This window comes from Papio anubis, chromosome 6 (genome assembly GCF_008728515.1).
Source record: "Papio anubis isolate 15944 chromosome 6, Panubis1.0, whole genome shotgun sequence".
Classification (NCBI taxonomy): domain Eukaryota; kingdom Metazoa; phylum Chordata; class Mammalia; order Primates; family Cercopithecidae; genus Papio; species Papio anubis.
This window is the reverse complement of record NC_044981.1, coordinates 141,843,885-141,858,019: the sequence shown is the minus strand read 5'-3', so window position 1 is coordinate 141,858,019 and position 14,135 is coordinate 141,843,885. Positions and strand designations below refer to the sequence as shown.

General features: G+C 34.6%; 1 long non-coding RNA gene and 1 other non-coding gene across 2 annotated transcripts in view; both read left to right on the top strand.

The window, feature by feature from the left end:
- Nucleotides 1–8,510, top strand: part of LOC103884066 — a 121,288-nt gene extending 112,778 nt beyond the window's left edge. The window contains exon 3 of the long non-coding RNA XR_001902184.3: nt 7,524–8,510. This is a non-coding gene — a long non-coding RNA (uncharacterized LOC103884066). The remainder of the gene's footprint in view (nt 1–7,523) is intronic.
- Nucleotides 4,847–4,953, top strand: LOC116275490. Its single transcript, XR_004184623.1, has one exon. It is a non-coding gene; the product is annotated as a U6 spliceosomal RNA (small nuclear RNA).
- Nucleotides 8,511–14,135: the final 5,625 nt, after the last annotated feature.

The window sequence follows — 14,135 nt, the reverse complement described above, 5'->3', positions numbered from 1 at the left end:
TACTTTTATCTCCAGCCCCTAACGTTGCACCTGCACTGTCCACTCCTATATGCAACTGCCAACTGGATATTTCCATCTGCACAGATAATAGGACTTTTGTCATTTGACATTTCCAAATTGGGCTTTGGAATATGTGCTATCTCTTCTTCCTTCTGGAGTCTTCCCCATCTCAGTAAATGCCCTACCTCCATTTCCAGTTGCTCAGGCTAACACACTGAAATCATTCTTGACTCCTGTCTTTCAGTCATGTATCATACCCAAGCTATCAGGAAATCCTGCCAGTTCCACTGTCAAGCTTATCCAGAATCTGTCCATTTCTTATCACATCCAGTGATCCACATTCCAGTCAAGCCACCATCTCACTCTCTGATTTCATCTCCATCTAATCGTCCTCCCCCGCTCCTCCAAGCCCTTCTGATCCATTGAGACTTCCTTGCTATTCCTAAACACATTAAGCATTTTCTTACCTCAAAGCCTTTGATGTTTTGATTTCCTCTGACTGGAATGCTCTTCCCTTTAGGCATTCATATGGCTTATTCACTCACTTCCTTTAGATTTCTGCCCAAATATCAGTAACACAAAGAGAGATCTTTACTGATCACCCAATATTAAAAAATAAATAGCAAAACATCTTTTCCTGATCCTTCATCACAAAGTTTTTTGTAATCTGATTATTCTCTGAGCACTTAAAGAATCAAGCAAGAACTTTTCAACTCTCTCTTGTGAAAAATTTTAATACTGACTTTTTAACCTCACTTTGGTACCTCCATGCCTTACTGGAAACTTAAAGTTTAACATCGTATCGCATTTTTTAACGTTATGCTTTTCTCATTAGATATTAGTTCCATTGAAGTAGCTAATCAGTTTTCATCAGTTTATTGCCAGCATCCATAATACTGCCTGGTATATACCCTTCTAGGGTATTTGTTGAATGAAAATAAACAGAAGAGAGGTGAAGGAATTATCTGGATGACAGTAAAACGAAAGATGTGAATACCAGACCTAGAAAGCAGTCATAATGGAATAGAGGGCAAAATAGTTCTGGATTTTTTTCTACAAAACAAAAATGGAAATGATTGATCAACTGAAACATTTGACCATATTGTGATGATTTGCTTGCAATTATCTTGGAGAGTTTGGAGAGAAGTAGTGATAGGATTATAGAAAAACAAAGCCAACAACAATACAACAAGGCAAGTGTTGCTCCTAGAAAAACAAAACATTGTACAGAAAAGTAACTATAATTATAGCATACTATGTGGCTCACCATTGAACAGTATTTCCACATCACAAAAATAGAAGTAATGAATATGACTTATTAAAAATCATGATATAACTATATAAGCAGAATGAAGAGGGAACATATGTGTTATAGTACTACATCTTTATCTTCTATATTAGAAAGTCAATATATGCTTGAAATTGAAAAACTCAAGAAATACAAATATATATGTAGTATTAAAAAATACAGAGGTGGCCAGGCATGGTGGCTCATGTCTGTAATCCCAACACTTTGGGACACTGAGGTGGAAGGTAGCTTGAGTCCAGGAGTCAGCCTGGGCAACATATTGAGACCCAAGTCTCTACCAATATATATTTTTACATGTTATATATACATATACACATATATATATAAAATAAAATAAAAATACAGAGGCAAATGAAAGAAGAAAAAAATTAAGTATTGTAATTGCTTACCTCTAATTAAAATCACATCCTGTGGGTGGGGAGAGGTAAGGCCGAGGATTAGGGCTTGTTGATTAGAAACCTTGTACTATTTGCTCTTTAAAACTATATGCATATATCACTTTTAAAATAAAATTTATACTTAAATACACTTTTTTGTATTATGAACTGACAACAAGTGATGATGGAAAAAATAACATGTAAAATTCAGATCCTCTGTAGGACCAGAATCTACAACATGTTTATCAAAAAGGAAACCCTTTAAGCGCTTTCAATGAAATTAAATGCCAAGTAGAGTTCAGAATTTCTTTTGTCAAAGCTGTAATTAGTGTCTTTTCTTTTATAATAATCCTTCTTTTACTTTTCTTCATCTTTGTACCTTCAAAAATTGTATTCCTAACCAACAAGTTGTTTAGTGTTGCCTGTTTTTGACTTTGTGTAAATGAATCCCTATTTATACAAATGAAGGTCTTCCATGACTTGCTCCATTTGCTCATATATATTGATACATTTGTGAGATTAATCAAAGACAATGTGTAGCTGCCATTACTTCTGTTTTGCCACTGTACACTATTCAAATATTTGCCTATATCAAAATTGTTGTTCAATTCACTTTTGGTTGACATGAGTTGTTTACATATTTTTGCCATTTCAAACAAAACTACTAGATCATATAGGATTGGAATTGCTTATTGTATATTCATTTTAAATCCAGTACATTTTTTCTCAATTCTATTAATTTATAAACTTTTTACTATTGTATGTCTATTCATATCTTCTGAAAATAATAACAATTTTTTTCCCTAGTCCTTTATTTTCCAGTCTTACTGTGCTGGACCTCTAGTACACATTGAGCCTGAGGGTTGGATTGTAATTCATATTCTCAGCTATGTTAGCTATGTGTTTTCACCCTTCCCAGGACAGCAATTATGTCCAAGAATGTTGATTATCCTTGTTTCCTTGGGGAGTAAAGTGAGGAGGGAAATTTTGATTTTGGCTCACCCTTACTTAGCCATTCGACATCCCACTTTTATGGGGGAGGGATGTCCTCCTATTAGACTCCTTATCTTAGATATATGCCTTGAATTTTTTTCTTATTTCAGTGCCCTGTGAGGCCATTGAGAAATGTGGTTAGGAAGGAAGCCAGTTCCATTTCCCCACTTACCTTTCTGAGTTCCTGACTTCACTTAGATAACAGACCTAAGATTTTATTAGTTTACTGTCAGTTCATTGATAAATTTAAGAAAATATTATTAAATATATTTTACCAGAAATGTTCTCTTGTTTTTATCAAAGAGTTAATGTAGGCACCTAGCCTGCCGTGTGATCAGAAACAGGCAAATGAATTTTAGAACTAAGAAAAACAAAAAACAGACTAAGTTTCTGATTCTTCAGACAAGGTGCAATAAGTAGTTTACATGTGCTCTTTGAAGTAAGGCCAGTTTTCTAAGCCATTTTGAAATCCTTTTTCAATGATAACGCTAAGGTTCTTTCGTTGGTTTGTTTTTGTTGTTGTTGTTGTTTTGTTTTGTTGTTTGCCTTTTCCAACAAAAGCCATATACTATGTATTCGACAACAGAAGGGAGGAAAGGAAACAGCGCATTGATTGCATCATTTTTTTTTTTTTTTTTTAGTGAAAACACATTATTCCAGAAAAAACATCTCCATGCCAACACATGTTAAACCAATGAGTTGCACATCAAGTTTTGAACAAAAACCCTACACAAAGTTTTTCACAATTGGTTGACACTTCTTAAAATTAATACAGTAATGTTTCAGCATTCCTCAAAGATCACATTATTCTTTCATAGTCCATTTGAGTTACCTCTCCAGCAGGCCACATCAGACACCAGTGTCTTCAGAATTGGTGCCAAATGAACAGAGTTAAGATTACTCAAATAAATAATGTTAATCTTAAACATTTTTGCTATTTTTTTAAGAATAAAGAAATGGCGTTCATAAAATTTTATGTCTGATTTAATTTGCTTACTCTGTGGGTGTGGTCCTTCATTATTTATTTGTGTTGCTATTTAATTCAACATTTGCTGAACAAAATGACAGGAATTTTGAGTCCCATTTTATTGCCTGGATTGCAACTAAAGTTATCAGACTTGACTCATATTCAAAGAAGAAAATCAGTCACTAAAATAAGTAGTATCAATGATATTTTTAACTGTAAAATAAATTGCTAAAAAATAATTTATTTTTTGAAAATCAACAATATCTGTCACCTTTCAGAAGCAAGACTCCTTTTTTTATCCATAGTACCTAGATCTAACTGTGGCATATGGGAGAAGCTAAATACTCATGAAGTAAGTAATGGTATTGAGGGATATTACATTAGTAGGTTTTCACACGCTAAAGAACTGTCTTTATAAAGGGTAATTTAAAAAGGAAAGAAGTTGAATTGACTCACAGTTCCACATGGCTAGAGAGGCCTCAGGAAACTTACAATCATGATGGAAGGTGAAGGGGAAGCAAGCTTGGACCTTTTCACATGACGGCAGGGAGAGAAGAGTAAGCAGGGGAAATGCCAGATGCCTATAAAAACATCAGATCTTGTGAGAATTCACTCACTATCACAAGAACAGCATGCAGGAAACCACTCCCCGATAGAATCACCTAGCACTAGGTCCCTACCTTGACATGTGGGGATTACGGGGATTACAATTCAAGATGAGATTTGGGTGGAGACACAGTCAAACCATATCAGATATGAAATAGAATTCTTCATTTGTATCAGGAAGGGAATTACAGAGAGAAGAGAGGCTTTGGGGTCCTATATATCTGGGGTTACATTTCAGCACCATTGCTTATTAACTCCCTGGCACTAACAAGTGAGCATCAGATTCCTAATCTGCAAAAGGAGAGTCAAATGCCTAACTCACAGGGTTGTTGTGGGTATTAAATGAGATGGTAGATAAGTAGTTAGCATAGTGTCTGGCAAAGAATGGTTCTTCAGTAACAGCTATTTTGCTCCACTCCCCATCCACTTTTTCAAACATGATTTTAAAATGACTTCTTTTACTACTGACATTGAACATGTTGCCTATATCTGATTTCCATTATGGTGCCTTTTCTTCTTTATGACAGCACTCCTTTTATAGTCCATCAAATCTTCTTTAGTTTCTAGCCAAGTGGTAAAATATTTTTATTAAAAGTGCTCACTTTGGCAGCATATATACTAAAATTGGAATGATACGGAGAAGAGTAGCATGGCTCTTGCACAAGGAAGTCATGCAAGTTTGTGAAGTATTCCATTTATTTAAATAAAAAAGTAATAAAAATAAATAAAAAGGAGAACGGTATACAGGACTCCCATTTTATTCACTAATTTTGTCACTGATCATGGCATCTTCAGTGAACATGCATTTGAAGATAAATGGAATTCATCCTGATTCTGGTCATAATTACATTCTTTATCACCTTAATGGTCATTGATAATGATAGTATTGGGGTGTGGGGCCTTTTTTGAGACAGGGTCTCACTCTGTTGCCCAGGTTACAGTGCAATGATATGACCACAGCTCACTGCAGCCTTGACTCCCAGGCTCAAGTGATTCTCCCACCTTAGGCTCCCAAATAGCTAGGACCACGGGCATCCACCACCAACCCAGCTAATTTTTTATTTTTTGTAGAAATGGGATCTCAATATGCTACCCGGACTGGCCTTGAACTCCTGAGCTCAAGTGATCCTCCTGCCTGGCTTCCCTAAGTGCTAGGATTACAGGCATGAGCCACCTGGCCAGTGGGGGGCATTTAATACACTGAAATTTCATTTGAAATTTTGTGATTTAAAGGTTTATCTTTACTAATTCAGAACAATATAAAAATATACGGACTAATAACATGGAAAGTAATTTGAAATTTAACAAATTGAGAATGTAGGACATTCATTAATAGCCATTAATAACACCATAAGATAGCAATTCATGAATGGTAGAAAGGAAAAAATATATTTGTATTTATTCTTTATACTTTGATCTATGTAAAATGCCAAAGCACTAATAACACATGGATATAAAAGATTCTTTTTGCCCTGTGTTGAGAGAATACTGCTATATTCAGCTGTCTTGCTTGTCTTTTCTCATGAAAATATGTATATTTTTTAAGAAAACCAAAAAACCTTGTTGTATTTGCTTGTTATCTATTGCTGCATAAAACATTATTCCAAAACCTAGCATTTAAAACAACATTTATCATCTCATAGTTTTTGTGGGTCAAGATCCAGACATGACTAAGCTAGGTATCTCTGCCTGAAGGTCACTCACAAAGCTACAAACACTGTGTTGACTAGGGCTGAAAAATAAAGGAGCATTCAGAGAACAAGAAAGTATTCTTAGAAATTAGAAACACAGTTGTCAAATTAAAAAAATATGCTAAGTAGAACTTCTAAATGTTAATATTGAGACTATTTCTTATTAATTATAACAAAATTATGAAAAATTTCACCACTGAAGAAAACAAATAAAGTTAAATGACCAAAACCAAGAGATCTCTGTTTGACCAACAGAATTTTCAGAAACAAAAAAAAAAGAAAATGCATGAGATGCAATTATTAAAGATACAATTTAAATAAAAATATCAGGATGAGAAAATATACATTTCCACGGGAAAAAGGCCGCCAAATGCCCAGAACAATGACTGAAAACAAAAAAAAATCATACCAAGTGTGCTGGAAGCAAGATCCTGACTCACCAAAAAAAAAAAGGAAAAAAAATGACATTTTTATATACGCAAGTCCATAAACCTTTTCTTAGAAAACATCTAGAAGATGAGTTTTGCTAAAATGAGGTAGTCAACTACAAAGTGAAAGACACGAAATCCAGAAAATATAAACTTCAACATAGTAAACAGGTAAGGGATTTCTTAAACGATTGTGAGTGGATGGCCCAGAATGACAGCTCTGGGGCAGGTACTGAAATTAACCACTCAGAAGCAGGAAGATGAAGGACACCTCGTGTGATTTCTCTAAGATCCAAAGGAAACTACTGAATTTCCTGATTTTTAAAACATGATTAAGAGTTTATTTCAGCTTTTTAAAAAGATTTTTGTTCTAGTGTTTGTGGATAAATTAATCACAGTTATTAAAAAAAAAAAAAAAACCTAAACCTTCCCAAAATGAGGCAGTCATTAATTCTAAAAGGAAATATAATAACTGTACGATTTATGTCACAGCAATGAACAATATAGAGTAAAGCACATAGCTGTAATCATAATAACACAAAACTAAATGTTGACTTCACCAAAACTTATGATGTAATTCTACTGGAAGAATGGATGGAGGACAATTGGTAAAAAGTGGCTTTCACAGTAGGAAATAAGTTATAATGATCAAACTGACATAATAAGAAATAGAAATTTAAGAAATTTTCAAATAACAGGTAAATTATAAATTTAAAAAAAATAAAACAACTTAAGAGTTGAAAATGGTTGGTTCAGGAGAGAAGTTATCTGGGAGTAAGCCATAGGTGAAGCAGTGTATGACCTGCTGCTTTTCATTATCAACCCTGACTTTTAAACTATGTACATGTATTACTTTACTATATATAATTTAAAAAGTGTTTAAAGCCCAAAACACTAACTGTTATGCCCTACTGTTAGACTGTGGTAAATTCCTCAAGGTAGCATTTAGTCTATGAGGTCTCTTAATTTTAGCTAACCTTCCTTGATCTAATAATTACGGGTTCGCATATTCAAACAAAATATCACTAGTAAAAAGTCTACAGCATTATTCTTGTACAAATAAAACTATATAAAGATTGAAGATTTTAATTAACAGTAAAATATGAAATGTTGTCACTAACTTTTGCTTTCTCAACCATTTTTTTTTTCCAGTGGTTTGTGAGGAGACACAAATGGAGAAGTCAAAGAAGTTCAAGAAGTAATAGTGAGGAGGGAAGGGCATGGGAGTGGTATGAATAAAAGTACTCACTAATTATCAAAAACTTAGCAATTTTGGATTTTACGGATTACAAAGATAGTGATAGAATTCAAAACCTTCTAATATGTGTCATAGATGTCACACTGGCTTCCTGTGTAGTTTTCTCTGAAGCATGACTAGGTTTTACTTCGAATGTGAAGACATGCAATACAACAATAATGATCATTGATGCTCATTACAACTTTGATTGCCTACAGCAGACATAAGCAAAGAATGATAGTATGGCAGTGTAAGTGCTTGCATTAAAGTAGATACACAACATGTAGATGGAAAAAAGTGCTTTTAAGACACAAAAATACAAGATTACTTCCTCACTAATGAAGACTCCCAGAAAAGCAATTTTTAAAAAATAGTTCATAATTTCACATGATAATTAGTATACAATGTATATGTATATCAAATCATCATATTGTATATCTTGGGTATATACAATTTTAATTTGTCAATTAAAAATACTTTAAAATTTCAAAAAGAAAAAGATATAGCTGGGCTTGCTGGATTCAAAATGTTGAGACAAGAAAAAGCACAAAACACGAGGAAATTTGTTCCCTCAAATTTAATCTTACACTGTTCTACCTAATGTCAAATAATACTTCATTTTTTTAGCTTGATAGGTTGGGGAAGGACATTAATAATTCATAATATCTTTGATAATGCCTTTAAAACTCTCTGCCTTGTCCAATAGCTGGTGATATAGAAATATATGACTTTCCAACTGAGTAAACCAATGAAATAAGCATATTACATACATTCTTCTGTCACTTGCTAGGTAGCTTATGTCTACCAGACGTCTAGTCCTACTTTTTTATATCAAGACGGAGCTTTCCTAGGGCAAATTTTCAAGAGTAGTAATTTATTTTTCAACAGCACTAGATAGACCTAAGGTAAGGATCAGAATCCTATTGGAGAAAATATGCTGCTATCAGCTGCTTCACTACACATTTCATGAAAGAGCAGACAATTTCAGAGACCTGTGGGCAAACAGTGAATGACAAACAGGATTCTGCCCCCTATTAAGTCAGTATCTTGCTGTTTGATTTTCTGCATACCCAAAGCATATTAATCTTGGCAGTTGAGAGCTTACTATTGTCCCCTCTCTACTTTGTATTGAACTTTTTGCTTTCCTTTGCTTTAAATATCATAAGATAATAATTTAATATGAGTAAAAAAAGAATCCAATAGAAGAGAAGCTAAACATGATTGCATTAACGTGTATTCTGTGTACTCTTGTAATGACCATAATCTATGATACAATTTTACATTTGTAAATTGATACAATTATGATACATTTGTAAATATGATACAATTATACATTCTGAATATAATACGTATATATTCAGAACTTACTAAATGTTACTAACAGGAATTAAGGATGACTCTGTGGAATAAGTCTTAACATTACCTGACAACTAGTCTATGGGTAAAAGGGTAAGAGGACTTTCTCTAAATCGCTGACATTATATAACGGTGCTTAAAAGAGAGCTTATCCTCCTGATGAACCAATAAAACAACAGTACTTTCCTTTCTAGACAAACTTCTCATAGTTAAACATAAGGTACTACCTACAGTGACTATGAAATATTGTTAATATACAGCTGTGATGAAAGCAGTAAGTCACACAGGGAAGATATGAATGATTCATTTTTTCCAAAAGGTTTAATCATTAGGTCTACTTCAAAACATTTTCTAAGGCAAAAAAAATCAAGATACCTAGCTGTTAAGGCTTTGCATACCAGAAAAATATATCTGCTTCACAAAGTCAGATAAATAACCTGAGGTACAAAAACTGTGGCTATTGATTGTGCATATTTTTATTCAAAGGATCTCTGTATTTCAGAAAAAAAATGCTTCTCTGTGGTAAAGAATAAAAATATATCTCATAATTTTCTTCTAAAGATCCAAATAAATGCTCATGAGCCAAAAAAAGTATCAGTTTCATCCCTAGAATACTTTTTATTTTTTACCCCAAGAATATTTTCAGCTATTGATTTATCTTCACTTTAACTCCAAACATTTATCACATGATTATACCATCTGTAACCTATTTCAAAAATTATTCCTAACCTGGAAACTCATTTGGGGGTGTGGCTAGGCAATAGTATAAAGCAATCAACATTTTATCACTTGGTAACAGCTAAATGTCATATAAAATTATCTACATCTGATTCTACTATCTCATTATGAAAGGATGCATTAACAATAAACTAGGTACTATGAAGTATTGCTGGTCTCACTCTCCTCTTCTCTTTTATGTTCCAATAGAATGTTTTAATTTCACAGGAATTACTTACTAAATTTTGAAAATCACTTGACTGTAAATTCCCCCATTCTCTCATTTTTCAAAAAAACAAAATAAGTAATAAAATGAGCAGTGATTCCAAACAAGGATTCAGATTCTAAAAGGACAGTTCAACTAAATATTCTGTTAAAGCAGGATTTTAATACTATATTTTGCAATGTTTAGAAACAAGGACACTATCCAAAACACATGCTTAATTGTACCACTATTGTTATGTAAACACTTCAAGATGTAACAAATTAGTACTTTTTGACCAGAATCAGTTGATCATCAAGTTCTTTCTAAAATTAGACTTCTCATATGTCTAATGAAAGATACCACAATTTGTCATTACAGCTGTTTTTAGATATTTGTTTTGTCAGTTAACTAGTAAGCATAAGTGTGGACTGAAAAATAAATACTAGGTATGTATACAAGTATGTGTCTTTTTTAATCATATAGTCTTTTTTCTAGGTTATTAACTCCAATTGTTGTAGAAAAATATTAAATTTTATTTATTAAAAAATATTTATTTATTTATTGAGTCAGGGTCTTGCTCTGCTGTCCATGCTGGAGTACAGTGGCACAATCGCAGTTCACTACAGTCTCGAGCTCCTGGGCTCAAGCATTTCTCTCACTTTAGCCTCCCAAGTAGCTACAACTACAGGTACGTGACACCATGCCCAGCTATATTTTTTATTTTTTGTAGAGATGCGGTCTCACTATGTTGTCTAGGCTGATCTCAGACTCCTAGACTCAAGTGATCCTCCTGCCTCAGCATCCCAAAGTGCTGGGTTTACAAGTGTAAGCCAACGTATAAACCTTCATATCCTCTTTCTTTGCCTGACCACTATGAATAATTTTCTTGAGTCTTAAATGCCTAGGTTTTGTTGTGCAGATCAGAGTACCAAATTAAGAAATAATGGAAAGGAGTTTGAGCTAGATTGCTTTATATTGAAAATGACAAAGAGTTGCTTGCAGAAGAAAAATATGGATCCTAAAGAAAAGGAGGGTAAGAAAGGTAAGGACTAATCCAGGCTGTCTTTAGGGCACATTTTAAGAAATTCTGAGCCAGGTGTGGTGGCTCACATCTGTAATCTCAGCACTTTGGGAAGCTGAGGTGGGTGGATCACCTGAGGTTGGGGGTTCGAGATCAGCCTGACCAACATGGAGAACTCTCGTCTTTACTAAATACACAAAATTAACCGGGCATGGTGGCGCATGCCTGTAATCCCAGCTACTCAGGAGGCTGAGGCAGAAGAATTGCTTGAACCTGGGAGGCGGAGGTTGCAGTGAGCTGAGAGCACACCATTGCACTCCAGCCTGGGCAACAAGAGCAAAACTCCGTCTCAAAAAAAAAAAAAAAAAAAAAAAATTCTTAGGATGAATACAGAGTGAGCCGCTCTACCATGTGGTACAGGACTTTAAGAAGATAGGTGAAAAAGGATTTAAATACATTTTGTTGTGTATTATGACCGAAAATCCTTTTTGATGTTTTTTCAGAGATATTAGTAAACGAAATTGCTTTCTGAATTTTTAGGTATGTTATGTTTTTGTTTGTATGTTTGTTCTCTAGTTATTTATTATGCTCAGGTTGACTTCAGAGTGAGAGCAGGAGGTCCAGCTTTATATAGATTACAATATAGATTATGGATTATTACTCCAATAGGTAGTAGATATTTAAACCGTAATTTCAAAGAAAAGTAGTCCAATTTTTCAATTTCTTCCAAGTTTTGCTGTGGGCTATAACATAATAAACCAGACTATTAGGAATTTGACATATTCTGCAACTTCTATTTGGTTACAAGCACCAAATAGTTTATGAATAACTATTTAAAACCAAAGCATATTACCACACAAATTAAAATAGACTGCAGTATGATAGGTGCACAATAATGAGTAACTGATATTTATTAAATATTTACTCTGTATCACGATTTTTTCTAAACAGCTGACATATATTAATTCTTTTGCTATGCCCACCATAATTGTATAATATAGAACTAGTTTTTGCCCTATTTTTTTAAAGTGGAAATGAAGTACCAAAAAGATAAATAACATGCTTAAGGTCACATAATACCAGTTGGTAAGTAGTGCAGTTGGATTGAAAACCAGGCAGTCTGGTTCCAGAGCCTACCTTCTCAACCTCTATGTTATATCGTTTCTTTAAAACAGTATGTTTAAATCATATAGAAAAAGAATTACAATCTAAAGATATTTCATTATTAATAACAAAAGAAATCAATGTTCACAATATAAATTTTAAAACAATCCTATTCTCAGTGATACACATAATGTGGCCTGAACGGGATTTTGTTTATGTGCTACCCCAATTCATGTGCTCACCTTGCTTTCTGGCTACAGTTGCCATTGCCATTGTTATCAATAGTGTAACAACTTATCTGAGAAAAAATAAGTAGTATGTCACGGTGTTTCACACTTATAAAGTAAAATTTGACCGAGAGTTTTTAGAAACACCTGGCTTCTGGCCATGTATAGTACAGATGGACATAAGCTCTCTGCAGGGAGTGAAGAAAGAGAAAGAGAGAGTGAGAGAGAGGGAAAAAATGATGTATTACACATTATAATTTAATATATATTGCATATATTTGGAAAAACTAATAGATACAAATTATCCCATTGAGCCTGGGTTGTTTTGTGAGAAAGTTATATTGGATTTCTTTGCTACTGCTCCTGGGGCATAATAGGGCCAATCAGTATGAATTCTAGGGACACAATATCAGTTAAAATTCATGGGGAGTAATGCAGGTAACAGAAATATGGAAATGATCCCAGCAGAGCACTAAAAGGACCAGTCTGTAAACAAATATAGCCAATGATCGTCATGGCAAGCAATCCTGATGAAATAGCCATGGAGTAACCTTTCCTTTACCTCAAAAGAGAATTACGCTGCGGGTGATCTGTACTGATGTTTTACCAGGATCATCTCTGTAGTTGTTGAAATTAAATTGCCACTTCCATAGGGAATTGCCTAGAAAATAACTTTGTCATGGAACAATAACCTAAGAGCTTACTTCAAAATACAGTCCTTAAGGATTGTTTTAAGAATGATAAGAGGCCGGGCGCGGTGGCTCAAGCCTGTAATCCCAGCACTTTGGGAGGCCGAGGCGGGTGGATCACGAGGTCAGGAGATCGAGACCATCCTGGCTAACAAGGTGAAACCCCGTCTCTACTAAAAATACAAAAAACTAGCCGGGCGCGGTGGCGGGCGCCTGTAGTCCCAGCTACTCGGGAGGCTGAGGCAGGAGAATGGCGTAAACCCGGGAGGCGGAGCTTGCAGTGAGCCGAGATCGCGCCACTGCACTCCAGCCTGGGTGACAGAGGGAGACTCCGTCTCAAAAAAAAAAAAGAAAAAAGAAAAAAAAGAATGATAAGAGCATTGGTAACATCCTAAAAGGGTGTTCTCAGAATCACCTAAATGAGGCTGATTTTCAAACCATTCCATTGTGCAGTTCAACGAGACTCCCTGGATGTGGAATTTAATATCCAAGAACTTTTCAATATGTGGATGCGTTCATCCACAAAACCATTTATTTGACTCCAAACATATTTGTGTTTGGTTTTCGTGCAGTTTTTTCAGTATAGAGAGATGAATGTCTTATAATAGATCTTGAGAAAAATCTCATTTGGGGAACCTGAAATAATCTGCCACCACCGTGTCCAAGTCAGCAGTGTGTAAATCCTCAGCTCAAAGTGCCTGTGTTGTTTTTCTAGACATCAGCCTTGTTTTTTCTGTTTCTATGAAGGATAAGAAGAAACTTGCCCTCAGTGCTCCAAATGAGATCATAGGATTATGAGTGACTCTTACCATGAACCCACAATTTCTTGACTGAAAAAAGTAATGAAAAGAATTGGAACATTTTTACCCCTTCTGACATTAACCCAGTCCTGCTGGTACAGGCTGTGCTGTAAGTGTTGAGCAAACCCTTTGTCATTCACCTGAACCTCTGGAATGCCAGACCATTTGGAAAATTAAAGAATCTCACCTTCAAGCAGAGGGCAGGAAAGTACAGGTAATATCTGGATATTGCTCGTCACTGTGTTTGAAGTAGAATAAAGAGACAATAAAACATTTTGGCTGGTTTCTACATCTTGAGGATTTATTTTTCTCTTTGTGATGTGACAGTTTAAATGAGCAAGCTAACTTAAAATGGGAAAATGTCACTAATTTTTACAAGACCTACAACAATACAGACCCCACCCAACA